This window comes from Gallus gallus, chromosome 3 (genome assembly GCF_016699485.2).
Source record: "Gallus gallus isolate bGalGal1 chromosome 3, bGalGal1.mat.broiler.GRCg7b, whole genome shotgun sequence".
Lineage (NCBI taxonomy): Eukaryota > Metazoa > Chordata > Aves > Galliformes > Phasianidae > Gallus > Gallus gallus.
The window spans coordinates 105,767,079-105,788,765 of record NC_052534.1 but is presented as its reverse complement, the minus strand read 5'-3'; the positions used below and the strand labels follow the sequence as shown (position 1 = coordinate 105,788,765).

General features: G+C 47.6%; 1 protein-coding gene across 37 annotated transcripts in view; it reads right to left on the bottom strand.

Moving 5' to 3' along the window:
- EXTL3 (exostosin like glycosyltransferase 3) overlaps positions 1 to 21,687 on the bottom strand; it is a 134,949-nt gene that overhangs the window by 35,867 nt on the left and 77,395 nt on the right. For 19 of the 37 annotated variants that reach the window (XR_005858631.2, XR_005858632.2, XM_046939447.1 and 16 more), the window contains one exon: positions 16,777 to 16,877. The exons of 16 other annotated variants lie outside the window; for them this stretch is intronic. The gene's annotated coding sequence lies outside the window, so the exon portion shown is untranslated. Of the gene's footprint in view, positions 1 to 16,776; positions 16,878 to 17,665; positions 18,128 to 21,687 lie in introns of those variants that run through there. 2 more of the 37 variants (XM_046939451.1, XM_046939440.1) reach the window with 2 other exon arrangements.

The window sequence follows — 21,687 nt, the reverse complement described above, 5'->3', positions numbered from 1 at the left end:
AGGAACAGTGGTCCAAGGAGTGAGATATCTTCACTGCCTGCAGAAGTCCCAGGAGAAAGATGTCATCAGACACCTGTGCCACCACCTCCACTGGGCTGGTTCAAACTCTGCCAGCATCCCAGCCACGCTGCCTTAGAATCACAGAACGGCCCGGGTTGGAAGGGATCCCAAGGATCATGAAGCTCCAACCCTCCACCACAGGCAGGGCCACCAACCTCCACATCTAATACCAGCCCAGGCTGCCAGGGCCCCATCCAACCTGGCCTTGAACACCTCCAGGGATGGACGGGGCATCCACAGCCTCTCTGGGCAGCTGTTCCAGCACCTCACCACTCTCACAGTAAAGAACTTCCCCCTGACATCTAATCTAAACCTTTCCTCCTTGAGCTACCTTTGTCACACTGGTGGAACTTCTGCATGGGCAGACCTGGGACCACATATACCCATGCAGATTTGATCACATGAGAACCGAAGTGCAACATTCAGAGGAACTGAACTGGACAAGTGACACTGCCAACAAGACCTGCCGTCAGAGCAGGACTGGCTGGGAGCAGCCATCCTGTCCCCATCCCAGGGCAGAAGGATTACTGATTAAGTGCATCTACGGGACAAAAATAGATCTATTCATGGAATATCCTGAGTTGGAAGGGACCAAAGATATTCTGCCCTTTCCTTTGCTCAACCTGAGAGCTCCCCAGAGCACAGCCCATCCTTACAACCTCACAGCACCACAAAGTGCATCCCCAGCAGTGCCTCTGGTGCTAGGTGCCCAAGTGCTGGCTGAAAGCAATGCATCCCACAGCTTCCTGCTGTGAAGACACTGCCATGCCACATGAACCCCCCACCTGAAATAAAGGGATGTTGCCAGGACTAACCTTGTAGTAAGATCTCTGCCAGTGAGAGCAATGGTATGATGGCTTAAAAAAAAGAAATAAAAGCTAATTAGTGGAGCTGTGCTTAGCAAAGAGGAAGTCAGGAGGGTGACTGGAGCTGGGAAAGGCCATCACAGAATCACAGAATCATAGAATGGCCTGGGTTGAAAAGGACCACAATGACCATCTGGTTTCAACCCCCTGCTATGTGGGGGTCTCCCCAGAGTCTTCTCTTCTCCAAGCTAAACAAGCCCAGTTCCCTCAGCCTTTCCTCATAGGAGAGGTACTCCAGCCCTCTGACCATCTTAGTGGCCCTCCTCTGGACCCGCTCCAAGAGCTCCACATCCTTCCTGTACTGGGGGCCCCAGGCCTGGATGCAGTACTGCAGATGGGGCCTCACAAGAGCTGAGTAGAGGGGCACAATCCCCTCCCTCTCCCTGCTGGCCATCTCTTTTTAATGCAGCCCAGAACACAGTTGGCCTTTTGGACTGCCAGTGCACACTGCTGGCTCATATCCAGCTTCTCGTCTACCAGGACCCCCAAGTCCTTCTCTGAAGGGCTGTTCTCAAGGAGATCATCCTCTAGTTTGTCTAAGTACTTGGGACTGCCCCAACCCAAGTGCAGCACCCTGCACTTGGCCTTATTGAACCTCCTTAGGTTTTCATGGGCTCACTTCTCCAGCCTGTCCAGGTCCCTCTGGATGGCTTCCCTTCCTTCCAGTGTATCGACTGCACTGCTCAGCTTGCTGCTTCCTTGCAGAGCAGATGTTCGCAGCCCAGCTAATGAAAGCCTGGGCAGTGCGTATCCAGGGTAGGATGTGCAGATGTGGAAGTTAAAAATAAGCAAAGAACAAAACACGGTGCCTGAAGCTTGTGGGAGTGCATAACGAGGTTATTAACAGCGGAAAATGTACGATGGAAGATAAGCATTAGCAGAATGCACGATAATTAAATTTTTACAGAACACAGTTGTTGCCTGGGTTTGAAACGCTGGCTAATTTAACGCCTGCTGCATGCTGGTTTGTTGGTGCTGCCCATTGCTTTGCTTGCAAGAAACACAAGAAGCAAGCCTAGCCACAAATCAAGCTGTGTGTTGGAGAACACTATAACCCAGACCCCAAAAGGGGAAGGATGCAAGACATCCCACTCTGCTGCGCATTCAGGGAAAAGCAGGGACTGCTGCCATAATGGACAGGGGAAAGGATGGTCAGGAAAAAGACAAGGAACACTGGGGGACACGTGCAGTAAGGAAGGGCTGTTGCAGCCCACTTGTGCAGCTGTTCTGCCTAATGAAGGCCTAAGAAAGATCAAGGGAAGAAGGATGGAAGGAACTTGGCCATCGCTGGAGGTGAAGGAAGGAATTAACTTTACACCTGCACAAGCAAGGTTCAATCACTGAACAAGATTAGATGGGCTTTAGCAAGCCACAGGTCATAAAAGTTGAGCTAAGGGTTAGATGGAGTCTGCCTAGAAATAAATTGCTAAATCAAATCTAACCAACTCACCGCCTTTTTAATAATGCGGCTCTGTATCAGTGCACCCTGCAGCCTCTGCTGAGGTTCCCACTGGGGCTCCCCTGTCCCTGCAGCTTCACCACTGCTCTCTAAGCTTTTCTTCATATCTGAAAATGAAAAGCTTTTGGTTTTGGTGAGAAAAAGAAAAAAACAACTCCTTAATGGCAAAACTCCCTATTTTTATGAAATTCCTGCCATACGTCACTCTGACATTATTTGGACTCCTGTGGCTCCCAGCTCATGCCCAGAGCTCAAGAGGCACCACCAGCCCACCACACACCAGGAGCACAAATGTGATCCCCCACCCACACTGAGATGTTCTCCATCCCCACATATTATGCTGTACATTCCTTACCAAACTCCTACACCTCTGAGCTGGGCCCCTGCTCTGAAACGCTTTGTGATCCTTCAGAGTGAAGGTGATTCTGCACACTCTCAAGGCTGGGAACTCGGGGATATCAGGAGCAATAAGGCAGGACTGTTAAATGGCTGCAAACCTAATGAGCAGACACAGCACTTCTTTTGACCTCAAAAATTACTTTTTAGGATAAAAGCGAGGAGAGGTCTTAAAATAAAAGCAGCATGATGAAATGCTTCCACCAATGGCACTGCAGTATGGAGGCTGTTCCTTAGCATCCCAGAGCAGATGTGCTGCACTCAAAATGTCTTTGTCTATTAAAACTGTGTCAGCTTCAGAGACTCCAAAACTCCCTGTGGCATAAACAGAATTTCTAATGAACAGCTGCAGGATCCAGGAGTAGCCGCACGAAATGCAGCTGCCGACATCACTTTCTTTGCCTGCCTCTGACCACCTTCACTCTGCTGCTGGCTGGATCCCACCTTCCCCATTTCAGCACCTCTGATGTTCCCTCTCCCAAACCTCTGCCTCCCCACTGTGCCTCCTACACCCCGCACGGCTCAGCACTCAGCCCCTATATTTGGCTCACCCATGTGAACCTTCCCTATGTGCCCCTACCTCCAGCCTCCTGCTTCCCAGCAGGCTAGCAAACAGCCAGCAGTACACAGGCAGGTGCATGGCGCCTGGTTCCTCTATTGCCACTCAGCACTTCCAAAGCCCATGAGCACCACTCACCCCTTTAGAATCATAGAATCATTAAGGCTGGAAAGCACCAACAGGATCCCCACGTCCAACCATCAACCCCATCACCATCATGTCCACTAACCATGTTCCTAAATAGAATCAGAGAATCATTCCGGTTGGAAAAGGCCTCTAAGAACCCCAAGTCCAACCCCAGCCCACCCCACCACACCCACATCACTTGATGTCACATCCCTATGGCTCTGGAACACCTCCATGGACAGTGACCCCACCACCTCCCTGGGCAGCTGTGCCACTGCATCACTGCTCTTTAGGAGAATAATCTTAACATTTAACCTGAGAGAGTACCTTGCACCAGGGACTGCCCGTGCTTGCTCTAACAGAGCTGTGATTCCCATGCCAGCCCTCAAGCTTTGCTGCTGTTTTGACTGTTCACGCTATTAAAAAAAAAAAAAAAAGAGCAAAAGGAAGAAACAAAGGGGAAAACATCATCACGCCAAATGCTGTAATTCTGCAGAACATGAGCAATCCTCGGGGAAGGATTTAAGCTGGGTAAGTTGAAACCCACTAATGGAGCTTTTAGCTTCAATGCTGCCTCGCAGGCCAACGCACCAAAGCATGACTCCTTGTGTGAGATTTGGTTTTTTGTTTTTCATTCCTCTGCCTTTGAAACCGCAAACCTGCCAAGCATACAGCCTGGTCCAAAGGAACTTCCCAACTGCACTCCTGAACCGAACTGTGTCCTGATAGCTTGCTAGGGAAACAGCTGGAATGATGATTAATGTGCTCTGGCACTTTCTAACAGACCCTGCAATGCACAGCACTGCACTGGGAGAAAAATATAATCTGCTGTCTGAGGGCAGCCCCTAACAAGTTCTTCTGGGAACACCGGCGCAAATGGAGCCTCAATTCTTACTGGCTGATGCCTTCAGGCTTTCGTGGGGCTCTCCAAAACCACGCAGGGAACTTCATTTTTCTATTTCCAGGGTATTTATAGGGAGTTAATGATTTGGTGAGCCGTAGCCTCCTAATCCGAGTGAAAAGAGTTGATGGGTTCAAAAGTTATTGGAAGACACAGAACTAGATGGCAAAGTCCCATTTTATTAGAACGCTGTAACAAGATTAAAGAATGCAGTGCTAAGCAATAATGTCTTTTCAAAGAAATCCTTATTAGCTGTTATCGAACCAGCAGTCCAGCTGAACATCTTGTGGCTTTGAGACGATTTGCTCAATCTAATCATACAGTGTCCAAATGCTTCAGCTGTTCATCCACTGCAGAGTGGTGATGCTGGGGCAGCTGCTTCCAACTGCCACAATTCAGCAAAGTTAATGGCTCTACAGCTTCTCGGAGCTGGCAGCAGGATGTGCAGTGCAGGTCTGAGAGCTGGCAGGGTTTCAAAGAGGTAACATCACTGATGCACTTCTGTGGGCCAGGGAAAAAATTCCCAGAGAAACCATGTGCCATGGATCTGGTGGATATGCTCTGCATTTATGGGGCTGCCCCACTGAGCTGAACCAGCACAGTCCCACCTGCCAGCTCCCAGCAGAATCACAGAATCACAGAATGGCCTGGGTTGAAAAGGACCACAATGACCATCTGGTTTCAACCCCCTGCTATGTGCAGGGTCGCCAACCAGCAGACCAGGCTGCCCAGAGCCACATCCAGCCTGGCATTGAATGCCTCCAGGGATGGGGCATCCACAGCCTCCTTGGGCAACCTGTTCAGTGCGTCACCACCCTCTGGGTGAAAAACTTCCTCCTCATATCCAACCTAAACCTCCCCTGTCTCAGTTTAAAACCATTCCCCCTTGTCCTATGACTATGCACTCTCATAAACAGCCATTCCCCCTCCTGTTTATACGCCCCCTTCAAGTACTGGAAGGCCACAATGAGGTCTCCCCAGAGCCTTCTCTTCTCCAAGCTAAACAAGCCCAGCTCTCTCAACTGTTCTTCACAGGAGAGGCATTCCAGCGCTCTGATCATCTTAGTGTCCAAATCAATCCAAATGTTAGCAGAGGAAGTACATTTGGGAAGGCGGAACTCACTTTGGCTGGGAGGCACCAGGCTTAAAAAGACCCCAGACAGGAATCTCCAACGCATAGCAGCTGTTTTTGCTGGGTGAGCAGGGCCAAGTATCCTCAGAGCAGTTCAGAAATGGGCAGTGGGATACTCTGCCAGCCAAGAGCTCATACAGACAAAGCAACAGCTTCCAGCACTGCCTGCCAGACATCATCCCAGAGACCAGACCACTTCCAGCTCAGGCCACCCTCAGGAACTACTTGCTGAATAGATGCTGAGAGGTCCTGATGCACGAAGATGCCACCAATCTCTCTTCTGGTCACTTCCATCAGTGACTATGGACAGGAGAGCAGAGTGAGCAGTCTTAATCTTCCCTCCATGGCCTGAGCCACAAATAGAAACAGATCTCAAAAATATAGCAAAGGACAGCATAGCTATCTCTCTTTTATGCTTAATAGCATTGGCTGATGCGTAAACTAAATTATTGTCATCCACTGGACAAAAGCTACACATGCCCAACCTGGTGCCCAACCATGAAAAGGAGCTGTTGTCAGGGATTGGGAAATCTGCCTGCGAGCCCAGAAGGGCTCAACAGCAGAGCCACTAACCCTGCTGTGACCATCCTATACAGACAGACACGAGGCATCAGCTTGGAACAAAGTCATTAAGATAGCCACAAAAACCACAACTCCATGTGACCACTGTACAGCCTCCAGTAAAATAATAAAGAAGCACAAAGATGGCTGTATTAGGCCTGACTCCTAAGTGCCCATTTCCAGCTGCTTTGGTGTCAAATACTCATACATCATAATCACAGAACAGCTGATTCAGAACAATTTTTCCCTAATCACCAGCAAATAAGAGTTGTATGAGTCCTTGAAGAAGAGAGCTTCTCACCAAAATGCTTCTCTGGAGCAATCAATCACATACATTCTTATCAGTACAAAGTCTTAACTGTTTAAAGAATAAGAAGGGTAATAAAGGAGAACTACCACAAACACTTGGCTGCACAGCTTCTTGCAGCAAGGCATTCCACAGCTGAGCTCTGCAAGTTAATTTCTCTCATCAGCTCCAAATACAAAACCTCTGAATTCCACCTGCATGTTCCTTCACCGATGCAGCGTTGCACAGCTCTGCAGTGATGGGTACAACAGAAGTCGGACCGCACTCAGCACACAGTAAGAAAGCTGCAGGAATGCAAACAGCACCTTCCAGTCCCTCTCTCTGTGTGATGTCCCTCCACGTGCTCCTTTCTGAACTAGGCAGTAAGATCTCTTCAATCCTTATGACCATCAGCATTGGCAGAGAAGTCCCACCACAAGGGCCCTACTGCCAAGAGCCAATTTCAGCATCAACGCACACTCCCACTACTGTCTCACCCCTCCCGATGGCTATTCTTGTCCTCCATCACACTCCTTTTGTGGAGTAGCTCTCCCTCTCCTTTATCCAACGTCCTCTATGCTCTGTTTCCATTCCAGTCATTTCCCAAATTTGTGCTGTGTTGTTTTTTTTAATTGCTCTCAATATGTCACTCTGTATTACTCAACAGCAGATTTATTTAAACGTGTCAATGCTGTTGCTTAGCAGATCCGAACATGCTTTACAATTTAAGCCTGCTTCAGAATCACATTCCCCTTCCCAGTGCTGGATCATCAGGAACTTGGAGGAAATTACCAATCAGTCCCGCTCTACAGGCACCCCATGGACATGGCCAGGAAAGTGCCATTAGAGATCCATACAGGTAAGAAAAGAAAAAAAACATCACAAAAGAAAACCACCCCAGGAGAGCAGGAATTCTGCCAAAAAGCCCAATTGATTTTTCACCTCTGTCAGGAAACAGTATCAGATGCTATTTGCTTCCATTTTCTACCTTGTACCCATGAGCTTGAATAGGAGCTCATCAAGTAAATGATCCCTGAGAGCTTTGAAAAGAGTGCTAACACAGAGCTAATACCAGCTTTCCCCAAGCAGCAAGCTAATTTTATGTAATGGCCTTCACATGCTGTATGAGAGGCCTGGAAAACTCAGGTGGGAGCATGTTCTAACCTCTAGAATTAGGCTGAGAGAAGGCAGGTAACGTGCTACTACATCACATCCACAACGTTTTCTGATTGGGCTTTTCCGGCTCTCTGAGTAACAAAGGCACAGACCTGGCCATTGCCCCCAGGCTCCCACCTGCACGATATAGGCAAGCTCTGGGCACCAAGTCAGCATGAGACAGGAGCTGCCCCAAAACCCTTCTGAAAAAGGATGAGGAAAACTGAGAAGATGCCATCATCCTTCTGCAGCCCACTGAAGCAAGGGGTAGTGCACACTCAACACTGCAGCATGGCCACTACCAGCACCAAGTCTTCTGTATGCTCCTTCAAGAGGGCATCTCTATGGGTTTATCCCAACTCCAGGCAGACTCCACACGTGGAGCTTCATCCTCTGCCCCAAGGCCTTCAGCTCTGTCACCACTTGGTTTACTGGGAATGAATCCCCCAGATTCAGACTGCAAAACAAGCTCAACAAATCACCCCCACGTCCTTGGAAACTGATCCTACAAAGTGAGACAGCCCAACCAAAGACAAAATTTGCATTAGGACCCGCCAAAACTGTTGCTGATGGGTTTCCAAAAATAACCCAGCTCTCTTTCAGCATTGCCTGATGTCCATTTACCTAAAAATAGCCCTTCCCACTTGGATCAATGAAGAGAGCTGTCAGAAGTGAAAGACCCTTCATCACTCCACACAACCCACATTGGCCCCAGGAGAGCCAGCTGGATGAGCCTAATGATTCTTCTCCAGCAACAGCTGTGATTGGGTTTCTTTCCATTTTGTGTGATTAAAAAGAGAGACAGATAAAAGGGAGAACAAAAAGTCCAAGAATTCAAAAGGCACTAAAAATAAAATAGTTTGTATTCACTTGGCACCTTACCTTGACAGCATTTTCTACATTATAGCTAAACAGTCCTCAATAACCCAAAAGGATGACAAGTAATTTATAGGCAGGGAAACAGAGGCACGGAAAGGTTAAAAAACCCAGAAGCATCAATAAAATCAAGCAGTAATGTGTTTAAAGGGCAGGCACTCCTGATGCACCTCCCTGTATCCGTGCCCTGGGACCCCTCTCTGTTGATTCTTCATAGAGCCCAGGTAATTGCTACCACTGCCTGGCCCCAGTAAATCAATGCAGGAGAGCTCAGCACTCCTCACCAGGACTTACAGTACACTTAAGTTAACTGGTTTGCAGAGCTTATTTGCACCTCGCATGGAAAGCATGACTTTGTCAAAATTGGAAAGTATTGTCTTAGAAGTGGGATGACTGAAATTAATCTCTTTATTCAAACACACTAACAACTTAAGTGTCTCTAAGCAATTGTAAAGGCTGTATTAGCTCAGGCAATGAAAGCCTTGGAGCAGCTAGGTCAAGATGAAGCCTAAGTTATCTGCAGCAAGTTTCCAAGCATTAACTGTGACGAGAAAAGTTTGCTCTGGAGAATATCTGTAGGAATGAAGAGGTTGGCAATGAAGCTGGAATGGCTGTACTGACCTCGCCCAGCCCCTACATGGAAGCAAAAGCCTGTGGACAACGATGGATGGAACGAATCCTCCTGGAAGTCCTTTCCACAGCCGGAAAGGGGAGCTGGGAACAGTACAGATGTATATGGGCAAAGTGTACCTCACCAATTCACTGGCCCCATACAACAAAGCAATCTGCTTGATAGGTGAGAGGAGATGGTATTGATCACCTTGACCTTCAGCAAGGTATTTGCCACGGCCTCCCGAGAAATGGGTAGACAGGGCAAAACCAAATCACTGGAACAGGAGCCTGAAAGGTGGCCAACCCTCCAGGTCCAGCAAGGGTCAAACCTCAACTAGACAACGCCTCAAGCAACCTCACCTACCTTCACAGTCAGCTTCACTTTGACACTGGATTAGAGACCTCCAGAGATCCCTCCCAGTCTGCTTTGTTCTACGATTTAGAGAAATGTCAAAGAGAAGTCAGAAGTCATTTCCGGAGGTATCTGAAATGGATAAATCTCCAATGCATAGTTAAAAAAACCCAAACAAATAAAGAAACTCTTTATTATAATTTGGTGACCTGGGGATGGGAGGAAGTCTCCTCCATCTCCCTATAGGTTAACAGAAGAATGCACACGGTCAGTTAAGACACAAACACCACTTTCATATTAAAACTCAAGGTGCTTCAGTGGTGTCATAAGACTTAATACCTGTAGGAGGTGATATGCATCTGTGACAGAAACACACTGAGCTTAAATGGGCTGGGTCAACTCTGAAGGACATTTCAAGGGTTCCTCTGCTCCCATCTCTCCTTTCAACCACTACATCATCATTTCCCCATATCCCTTCATGCACCCAGCACAGAGATGTACACAAGGTGTGCGCATCCCAGATTGGATTCCTTCTGGTTGCTTCAGCAGGACAGAAAAACAATGGCTCAGTCTCTGCCTTTGAATTCAAGGTGATAGTAGGATTTTTATTCTCTTAAAAAAAAAAAAAATGCTTTATCCTTCTCAAAACTCACTTCTGGATCCTGAAAGGAAAACAGGGAAATCAGTTCTTCTGTTCCCATTGGAAAGCACAACTATTGAGTTTGACTAAAGTCTAAAGCTGTTTTTTCAGATTAATTTTCCTTTCAGCTTACTCTATCAGATGTCTAACCAAAATCCACAGAAGACAAAGATTGATACAGCTCCTAGCACACACATTCAGAAAGCTCCAGGGTGGACAGCCCAGTGCCGGATGCTCTTCCCTAAAGTTCTCAAAACCTCCACTGCTTGATTGGAACAGCCATTTAAGTGCTGGTAAAGTCCAACACTCCCACCGCAGGCAGGGCCACCAACCTCCATATTTAATACCAGCCCAGGCTGCTCAGGGCCCCATCCAACCTGGCCTTGAACACCTCCAGGGATGGGGCATCCAAAACCTCTGGGCAGCCCGTTCCAGCACCTCACCACTCTCATACCAAAGGACTTCCTCCTGACATCCAACCTAAATCTTCCCTCCTTCAACTTAAGTTAATACTTCCACAAAACAACTTTTGCAGTTAACACTTCCACAAAATTCCTAGCCTGATATATAACTCAAGCCTACTCTACTCAATGGACCATGAGGCAAGAGGTGTGCTGCTCACTTTGAGGCGAGAGCGTCCCACAGGTTGCCAGACCTTGATGACATTGCTCAGTGCCATGTCTTACAGCAACACAAGCTGCTTACACCCTCTGGAAGTTCTGGCTACCTCACTGCAAGCACCTGCTCCTCTCTGCAATCTCTGGCCATGTTTGGTGAAGGTTCTGCTTCTGTGGATGCTCTCACACTGGACAAGCCTCCTGCTTCACCAGCTCAAAGCTCCCTCTTGCCCAGGGTGACTTTGCAGATCCTGAGATCCTGAGTGATTGGTAACAGTGACCACTTCTGGATGACCCAGCCCTGCATGCATCTCAAATGCTCCTAACCTCCCTCCAAACTAAATCTGAAGATACACATTAACCTTAGGGGAAAAAAAAAAAAAGGCTCCAATAAAGGAAGGTCATCTTAATTTCAACCAGTGGAGGGCAGTCACACACGTACACAACAGCCAGCATCCTACTGCCTGATACAGATACAAAATGCTCTTTTTTTTCCATTCCCATTCATCAGAAGAGTTTCCCATTCTGCCTTATTTAAGGCCGTGCCCTTCCCCAGGACACTTGAGCAGCATCCCACAGACATGCAGAGTATATTCACTTGAAATTAGGCTACAGAACCTAAATTCCTCCAGGCCCCCTGGTCAGTAGTTCTGCTCTTCTTACCATACAGGAGGACCAGCCATGCCTTACAAGCAAACCACATAGCAGAAAACTACCTTATATTCCAGAATTTAACAAAGTTCCAAACTACTGATGAACCTCCCCAGGTTTTTTTTTTCCCCAGATGTGAGGCCTGAACGCCAGGGTGCTACCCAAACTGTGCAACAGAATACAGAAGCTGTGCTCTAGCACAAGCAGATCAGCACCTAGCATGCCTTCAAACAAACAAATCTTACCCAGCTAGGCAGTACGTGCAGGACATGAAGGAAAAAGGCAAGCAAAGACCATATAGGCCCTGTGCCAAACAAGCCAACTCGCAGCAGTGCAGCCCCCCCCCGACAGCAGTTTCTTCCATGCTATCTGGAGATGAAAGGCTAAAGCAAGCTATTATCTTCAGAGCCTTGACAAAACAGCAAACCAAATCAAATTATGCTTTAGCGAGAGGTAATCCAATAGTTTCAGCGGAGCAATTGTTTGAACAGTCATAGTGTTCTGGTACAAAGGTTGAAAATCAATAATTCTTAAGTCCAGCTCAAGGAGATCTTAAGAAAGTGGAAAACAAAGCACACATTTTCCTTCATCACCCCAGCAAGCTCAGATCCCCTTCTGCAGCCCAACCAAGAGAGCACATCCGTGCTCAGCTAAAGCCCAGCACAAGCAGATCTGTAAGCTGTGTCAGCTGAACCCATCACCCTGCACTTGTAGGAACAAGTTGGTCACTGTGTGCTCCAGACCTAAGGAGAATACATCAGTCACAGTGAGTAACTTGGGCTCTGGAAGCAAGGAGCCTGCATGTCAGCTGCCTATAAGTAGTCAAGGACTAGGGGTATTTTCTGCCTTTGATGCACGCCTGCCTGCCCTGCTGCACAAACCCTTTGAGGCTCGTATCAGTCTGCCTTTGTGGAAGCTCTTATGATTCAAAGCAAGGGATGGAGGGAAGGGGTTCATTCGAGAGAGCCCAACCACTCTAACTTCTATACCGCGGGGCAGGATATCCTGCAAGTAATGTCCTTGCCCAGTACTTAGCTGGAAAACCCAGGGAAACGCAGATGTTCCTGGGAGAGACTCCCTTCTCTCCAGTTTTTAGGGATATTCAACTCTTCATCACAATTTTGTTCAATTGGAAAAGTGTCTTTAAGATCTCAGCTAATCTGGGATGCTGAGCATCATCATTTCCTGGCAAAAATGTTATTGATAAACAAGTACTAAAGAAACAACAACAAAAAAATAGGGAGCCAGCCCAACAGACATCAGTGCTCTCCCTCTAACTTCCAAGGGATCCCCTGCACCCAAGCCTGTTTTGGGCACGGGCTTCTTGTCAGGTGCAGTTTGCCTGTGTGTTCTGCACTGTGCCACAGCACTCCAGCAGCAAAACCCTGAGGCCTTTCAGCCAGGAGAGGTCAACTGTCACTGCCATGGCTTAGCACTCTACAACCAAGCCCCACTTCCCACTATCACTGGAGAAAAGGGGGAAGAGGGGCTATGTGGGTTTGAATGTGCCACCTGGTACTGCACCCACACCAGTGCGTCTCTTAACAATAAATACATACCCATGAAATACGTGGGAAGATGTACAAAGGAGACGCTGAAGTGTCAAGGAACTTCACTTCCCACCTCTTGAGAGTATAATACGAACCAACAGAGCAGAAAGGAACGCAAAACATCGTTTATCAAAGCAGCAACAGAATTTTCTGTCAAAGGCAAGATTTCACAACAAAGATGCTTTTGGCATGGGTGGATTCCTGACAAAACAATGAAGCAACGTGAATGATATATGATTGTTTCTTTGCACAGACTGCTGAAAAGCTTTCAGAAGCTTTATAAAATTGGAGCTACTTATGTCTAACAGCTACGGTGTAAAGGTGGGGAGGGAGCTTCCCGCGTGCGGCTTTCATGACAGCGCTCAGCAAGAGGCACGCTGCTCCTTCAGCACTCTCCCTTCCCTCCCACCGAGCTCAGGGTCAGCAATCTGCAGAGCTGGGTCCCTGCTTTTGTTCCCCTGCCTCCCTCACTTCCCCCGTGTTTCCCCCACCCTCCCTTCGATGGAAAGAGTGATGATAATGCCAATGAGGTGATCTGAAGCCTCGCTCATAGCTGCTCTAAATGCAGCCACATAAAGCAGTAGGATTCTGCTGGTGACATTTGGACCACAAATGAAGTCCCCGAGAGTAATAAACAATCAGGTAAAGAAATCTGGAAAGAAATTACCCAGCACACCTCGTCTTCTTGGCCCCCACGAGATCCATATAAAATGTGTTAATGCATCTGATTATGATCTAAATTACATCCAGAGGCTCCTGCCAAGCACTCGGTGAAGTTTCTTTATTGTTAAGTTGGAAGCTGTTTAAGAACGGTCCAGTCATCGTGTTTCAAATTAGATTTGGGAAAAAAAACATTCTCCTACTTCTGCTGGCTCCTACCACGGGTCTGTGGGAGAAAGTCGATGTGTGGTTTTTCTCTGCTGAAGTGAGAGCAGGAGAAGTGGTGACAGCACTAAAGGAGCAAGTCAGCCTATTGCCTGTCCTTGTATCGTGACCCGAGCTGAGCAGATTTACTGTATGTTGACATGCCAGAAAGTGACTGCAAATGCAGCTGGCTTTTGAGATGCATTTCTCCTGAAAAGGGAGAAGAACCACCACAGTGCTTTCACACACACTCCTACCTTCCACACACTACAGAACCTGGAAATAGTTTCTGAAAATGTTAGGTTTGATAAGAATGGCTTGAAAAGCATCACGCAAGACTTCCTCCGTGCCTGCAAGGATCGGCTTAGCTGTTGCTCTGGCCCAAACCAGCAAATCACTGTGCTCTTGGAGGCAGGCAAGAAAGCTGTTTTTCTCCCCTCACTTGCACTTAAACCCCAGACCAACCCAAGCTGTGTTATCTTCTGCTGACATCCAGCCTTTGCTGCACTGCTCAGCACCGGCTCCCCCTCCACTGCTGGCTGCACATGTTAGAGGCAGAGCCAAGGTCACCTTGCTCAGGATGTTGGGTTTTTTTTAAAGGCAAGGTCCACATAGATTAAAGATCTTCCATCTATTACCCCTGCCCTTCAAAACACACAGCTGTAGCAACAACCACATAAATATACACTGGAAGGGCCCGACAGGAAACAGCTAGCACATAATAGCTCTCACATACTTACTTTGCACTACCCGTACGTATATATACACACCACAAATAGCTGTCTGCACCTCCTCTCAAGGTGCACAGCTCATCATCAGCACGGGTCATCACTCTTCATATTCATAGCCACTGTCCAGCATAGGAGGCATCTGAAGGTACCTACCCCTCCCAGTCCCTGTGCTATGTGAAGACATCAACTGATACAAATAACTGCTGGCTGTAACTGATATTGCTCCATAGGATGACGTTAGAAGCCAAGCATCAGAAAGCATATTTAAGAGAAGCCTGTACTACCCAGCACGTGTGTGTTAGGGCTCATGTTTGGGCAGCTCAGCTTTCACCTCCAGAGACCTACAACAGAGCAGCAAGATAAACAATGCAGAGACTAGGAGAGATGTTAGACCTGATGACATCCTCGGCCTTTTAGTGTTTTCTCCTACAAGTATTAACAAGGCAACAAGGTTATGACTGTGAGCAGCACTCTTGCTTGCAGTGAAACTCAGTGTAAAGATGAAATTTGGAAGTCAGTGTGTGCAGAACTCAGCCCAAGCCTTGTATCAGCAGCTCTGCAGGAAATTAGAGCTAGAACTTCCATTTCTAGCCACCACTATAATGCAGGGGTTTCAATACCAAAGATGTTTTAATGAAGGATCACAGGCTGGATCTCAGCCAGTCGACAGCACTGTTAAAAGGAAGTCTTTATCTCAACAAAACACTTACTGAACAACATGCTAGGTGCTTGAAAATAAAGCCTACGCTAACAACCAGATTTTAACCTGAAATCCTGCATGTTGGCATTCTCTTCTGCTGCAGGTATAACTGATTCCCTTGCACAGCATGCTTATTTTCTCTCCTTCTAAAGGAAAAAGAAAAAAAAAGGAATTTTCTCTTTCAGCTTAACTTTGAGGCAAGATGGAAGACCACAGCCTTCCTCAAAGAAGTGAGATCTTTTGAACTCCAAGTCAGCAGGCTCTCACAGGAGCTGAGCTCGGGGGCTGTTCTGGAATAAATCAAAAAGGATTTACTCTTTCACTCAAACAAGGCAGAAAAAAATCCCCTAGATGTACAGATTTTCAGCTGGGGATACGAAGTTAGTTAATAGGTTCAAAAATAAACCAAAAACCAAAAATGGAAAAAATGGAAGAAAAAAGACAACTTACAGGAGTGTCATTATGGCTTGATTGCCATGATCCTGTAAGCTAAACGCTACCTGCATGACTGGATTTCCTGGAGGAAGTCATCAGCACAGTTGCTAAGTCTGCTGGAAGCAGTTCAACCCATGTACATGTGGAGCAGATGCTCTGAACTCAACACAAGGACACAGCACTCCTGCAGAACTCTGTGGACAGCAAGTCAAAACAGGGGCTCGAACTGGTCATGCATCATCAGAGATGCAGCTGTGATTTCTCAGAGATTATTAGAGTTTGAGGGCAGATGGGACCCCAAGAGCACCCAGTCTGCTTCTTGCTGTGTCACAGACCATTACATTTCATCCAAGCTTTCCTAAGAGCAGGAGTTGGATCTGGCAGCCTTAAATAACTGCGTTCCCAGTAACAACTCATGTGCTATTTGCACCACAAAACCCCTGCTGCCTCAATAGATTTGCCTGGGATACAACAGCCCTGTAGTGCCCTTGTGCCTTTGGCTCCTGGTTCAAGCCCAGATTCATCAGCAGTTTCATCAGTACTTCAGAGCTCAGTGATGAACAATTCCCATCCTCTGGCTTCCTTACAGGAGTGATAGGAGAGTTGGGGAAGAAGAAATGTGCTGCTGGCAGCAGCCTCCAGCCTCTGCAGTGAGATTGCCCGTGCTCCCCTGTCAATCACACACCCCCATGGTAGCTGTGCATCAGCAGCCCATGGACTAATCCCTACATGGCGAGCCTACCTAGGCTATGAAGTTTTTAGAGGTAAGAAGAGAAATGTGCAGATCACGCACATCATTTCAGAGCCCAACCTCCCTGCAGAGCTGTGTGCCAGGATTGGGATCCTCAGCACACAAGCAAGCTCAGCCCGTTCATGACTATCAGTGCTTCTTTAAAAAAACAGAATTTAAACAGCCGAAATCAGAATCTTGTGAAACATCACTTCTTCACCTGCAGCTCTGCCAAGTGAAGTTGGCTAGGGCTTTCAGCAAATTGCAAGTGATTAAATGAAAGAGTGGGTGGCCAAGCACATAAAGGGCTTGACTCAGATTCTGTGAGTGACACCATATTGGTGCTGTCCAGCTTTTCCCATCTGTTACCATTACTGTAACGTGTATGGTGAGAAGGGAAAACAGTGCTGGAAAATCACAGAGATGTTTTGGTAGCTGGTTAAAATGCAGAAGAAGAGCACCAGTTTCATGGAAGGTGTGGAGCAGATCAGTACTGCAGAGCTTGGGTGTGCCTTACCTTCTGCACTGCTTCTTGGCTCAGAGCTGTCCTGCATCACACATCAATCCTTCACTACTTTTCTTCTTTCTCTTAGTGTTGATCTCAAGGGTGCTTCTCCTCTTTAATACAAAAAACAAACAGAACCATATGTACTTAAGAAACACATTACCCATTGCCTAGAGGCATTGTGCAAAGAGATGCTGCCTATTAGCATGTTGGCTAAAAACATGCATTCCAGAAGAGATTTGTGAAGGACCAATGCTCCCATGGAGCTGAACTGGGCTGGAGGCAACAGGCATACAGCAAGGGACACCTTGGGTGCCACAATGCCCCAGGTCAGGAGGAACGGCCCCAGAAGCGCAGTGAGAAGTGACCAGCACATTTCACAAATACCAGGCTCTGAACAAGAAAGGAGGGATATTTCAAGTCTTTCATAGCTAATGGCAGGAGATGAAGGTCACCAGCTCTGCGCTCCATCAGCACAAAGCCAGCTTGCAGCGAACACCTACAGGGATGGTGACTCCACCACCACCCCGGGCAGCCTGTGCCAATGCATTATTACTCTTTCAGAGAAGAAACTGTTCCTAATATCCCATGTGTTCTCAGCTCCCTTAACATAAAACTCTTCCACAACAGCACTTGGCAGCCGACAGCTCTGTAGTACACACACTCAACTATTTCCCACCAAAAAAAGGCAGCTACTTCACTCCGTCAGTGCCAAGGGGAGCACCACAAGTCCCCTGCCCTGTTCCACGACACCCCAGGAACTCTACCATCAGATCCAGATTCAACCCAGTAACTCCCAGTAATTCCTCATCCTTTTTCCCTAGTTCAAAACCCACTCCAGACACACTTCAGCTGCAAATAATCATTTAAACATACAGAAAACCGAACCAAAACAAAGTACCTTTTGCTAACTGAAGCTTGAGGGTGCAGGACTGCTGCTCAGCAGCCGACGTCTCTGCTGCATGTGGCATTCCCTTTTGTTTCAGAACATAAGTGCTGTGGATCAGGGCCATCCCCATCCTGCCTTCATACTCCTACACAGCTCTGGCAGCCAGCACAAGCGGCACGTCCCAAGTCTCCCTCTTCCCACCCTTACTGTTACTAACGCGTTCCATGCTCACCGCCTAAGCTCAGCTGTCAGGGACAAGAATGGAGCTTTGGTGGCTGCTGCTGGGCTCTGGCACCGAAGTTGGCAGCTGCCTATAAAAGCTCCTCCATCCTCTTCAGTTCAGCTGGCAAAATGCTTCCCGAGCTCCTGCATCTCTGAGTTGAGAAGAAGTAAACACGCTGCAAAGGGAGCTCTTCTCTCTTGCAAGCTGCAAGGGATGGCATGTTTCCATCTGCAAAAGGCTACAAGATGTCTGCAGAAACAGGAACTAATAGCCATGGCCACTCCAATCCCAGCTCCTCCCAGAACTCAAAGCTCCTTCCAGAGTTCCTCAGAAACCACAAGTGATGGTGTTACTCAACAGCCACAGCCGAGGATTTTATTTCAACAAGTCCTGCAAAATCCATGAGCAACAGGACACAAACCCAGCATGTGCACACTGTGCTAGCTGGCAAGGCTTTAGTGCAAGCTTTGAACACACACAGTTCACAAAATAAAAACCTATATTGGTTAATTCTTTAAGGCATTGTCTATTCTGGGCCCGTGAAACTCAAGACACACAGCTCGTGGGGCAAACTACTTAAGAATGAGGCCAAATTGCAAGCACCTTTTAACCCACTGCTCAGTGGGATGCTCAAACTTGCATCATCCACGCTAATCACTCTCCTGAGTCTTTCAAGCGTGATTCTAACACGAAGGTGCTCATGGGATGAACAACACCTGGCAAAAAGAGCAATGCCTCTTCTCTAACAAACTCTGCATACTACACAATGTAAAAATTACAAGATACATTAATGGCAGCGGTGACAGTACAACATTAACAGCAGCAATATTACACTACCACCAGCTCACCCTGAAAGAAAGGCTGTTTCTCTCCCTAGTCTCCATCAGAGATGCAGTGGCAAGGAGCTGTTACGGCTACATTTTATTTTTTATTAGTTCTTACAAGCTAACTATGCTAAAAGGTTGCATCAGGAATTCAAACTGCAGTTGTCAGCAGAAGTGAAGGACATTGTGGGATACATTTTACTCAAGCTCTTTTATTGCTTGGCTTCTCGGAGTGATTCAAGCAGGACTCGAGAGGTACTGTCGCAACAGTATCTGGCCCTTAGCAAGCTGCCATTTAATAACAAATAAATAAATGCAACCAGCAGCCTTTACAGCACTGGCTGGACCAGCAGAACAAGAGTCAACAACTGCAGATTGCTACCAAAGTGCTCCCTATGGGGATGTGCCTTCTGAGATGTTACTCGCGCCTGACAGAAGGGTGGTGGTTCCACAGCTCATGGGAAACAGTGATTTCTGCAGCCATGCACACATCTGTGACACGGTAACACAGCTGACTTCACCTCCCCTAGGCTGAAAATGAAGTGTGGGATCTGCCGAGTGGTGTGATGGGCTCTGCATTGAATGGACTGCAGAGGGATGGAACAGGCTGTAATTGGGTTTGGTGTGTCCTGCCCACTACTGCCCTATCACTCAGGTGCAGGTAATGCCACTTCCCTGAGTGTCAGTCTCAAGAGGAGAGGGCAGAGGGCTGGAATACAGCATGACTGGCTCAGACCCAGGCCAAGAAAGACTCAAACAGCACTGGCACAAGTAGAAATGCTTTCAAGATTCCCCAGACAGCAGGCAGCTGCTTTTTGTCCAGGCACCATGTGGGGGTTCTGCTGGACTCTTCTCTACTGACAATCAAAAAATGACTTAATTTGCATCAGTTATCCCTTCAACTTGTTGCTGTGCACCACCTGAAGTGCTTGGAGCTGGAAGGGATGCTGATCTTCACTCCCATCCAGCTCTGCTGGGCAGAGCACATCACGCTGATCCAATGTCTCCTGGCTGCCTGCCTGGCACAGCACCCGCTGCTACATCCCAGAATGAGAACTAACCTGGAACAGGGAAGAGCACAGTATCTTGAGGGAGAGCAGAAGGACCACTGAATCCTGACTCAGAAGAAGACAGAAGGCAGCTGAACCCAGGTCACTGCTTGCCTGGGGCACGGGCAGAGGCAGCCTTGCTGTCTGCAGATCTCAATTAAACCACTGAGCTGAAGCAAGAGCCCAACCTATGTATCCTAGGGCAAAAGGCAGCTTTATTTGGTGCTTCCAAAGTGTCCCTGTTATGAAGGTGAAGTTTCCTGCAGGAGCTGATGTTCTACTGGTAATTTATTTGACCTGCAGAGACAGAAGCTTCAGCACAGTTTTCAACCACAAGAAATTCCCACACCAACAGTCTCAGCAACTCCAAGACGAAACCACCCAACCCCCTAACCCTGACCCCAACCACAACGCTGCTGCCTGCTCTATTGCAAAATGGCTTGTTGTCAGGTCTCTCCACGTCACCCTCTGCATGTGCAGACACTGCACCAAGAGAGCTCTATGTTGCCCAGAGTGAGAGCTGAAGATGCCACTGTGCCAGGCAAGCATGCCTTTAAGTCTGTGGGAACAAACAGAACGTGCTTTGTGAAGCACAGGCTTTTTAAGCAGAGATGGCTCTTGCAACCAGACGTGGGATTTTGTCACTTTTAAGCCTGGGAGCTCTTTTTTACTGCATTAAAAGTAAGTGCTTCAGGTCACCTTTGATGCAAAGAGTCACCTACAAGGAGGCAGCTGTCAGATGGTGCCTCAGTAATGCAGTATCTGCTCCTTATCTATGGGCTCAGAGCCTCGTGAACGCCTGTGCCATCTGTACATTGCATGTCTGTACTCCAAGTCCCACAGACACTTCTTTGATGTGTTGGCCTTCGGTGAGCTGGAGCTCCTAAAGGTCTTTGAAGACAACAGCAATCTGCATAGAATTATATACTTAATGGATAAGGGTCCCTCCATTCCTTGAAACACAAGTTTCTAGTGTTAAAAAAAAATACACACGAATTAAATTGCATTTCAGTCTTTAATTCTCATTCATTTTGTTAAGCAAACAGGGCTGCATTTGGCACAGATGGAGGAGAATGGCACACACCACACAGACAGTGCTCACCAACATCTGCTGCCCACACCGCTGTCAGACTTAACCTGGCTCCTGATCACTGCTGTCCACGGGAGGAAGGCAGCTCTCTCTGCTGCAGAGAAGGAGCTCCAGTGAGCTTATGCACATGTAAGAATCACTTGGAAAAGTAAAAAAAGAGTATGGCTGCTTAGGGCAAAGCTAAGTCATTGAGTACGTTGGACCAGGCTGGATATCAGGAAAAAATTACTTTCTGAAAGAGCAGTGCTGCAGTGGCACAGCTGCCCAGGGAGGTGGTGGGGTCACCGTCCCTGGAGGTGTTCCAGAACTGTGGGGATGTGGCACTGAGGGACGTGGGCAGTGGGCATGGTGGGGTGGGTGGGGGTTGGGCCTGGGGATCTCAGAGGTCTTTTACAGCCTTTAAGATTTCGTGATTATAACAGGTGTTGGAGGTGGGAAAACTCCAACGTAAACAAGGAAGATCCACATCCTTCTGGAAATTAAACCCAGCACCTCAGATGCAGACCCAGCTGAGCTCACCTTCCATCCAGCAGGAACTGAGGATGGAGAATTTGGAGTCCTGGGTGGCAGTGAGCAATGTGCCTACCAGGAGCTAGGGAAAGCAAAGCCAGAAACCTAATGGCGTTGTGGAATATTTGGATGTATCAGACCTCTCCTCTGACCTCCTCCCTTCTGCAGCTTGCTAAATGTGACCATTTTTTTTCCACTTCTCCTTTCAGTATCCACTGAAAAGCTTTTACTTTCACCCTTCAGTACCAAAACCATCACAGTCTGCTTTCATCTCATCCTCTCCTGACAATTACATCCACTTGCTTCCCTATTTTCTTTTCCTTCAAGGCTTCCATCCA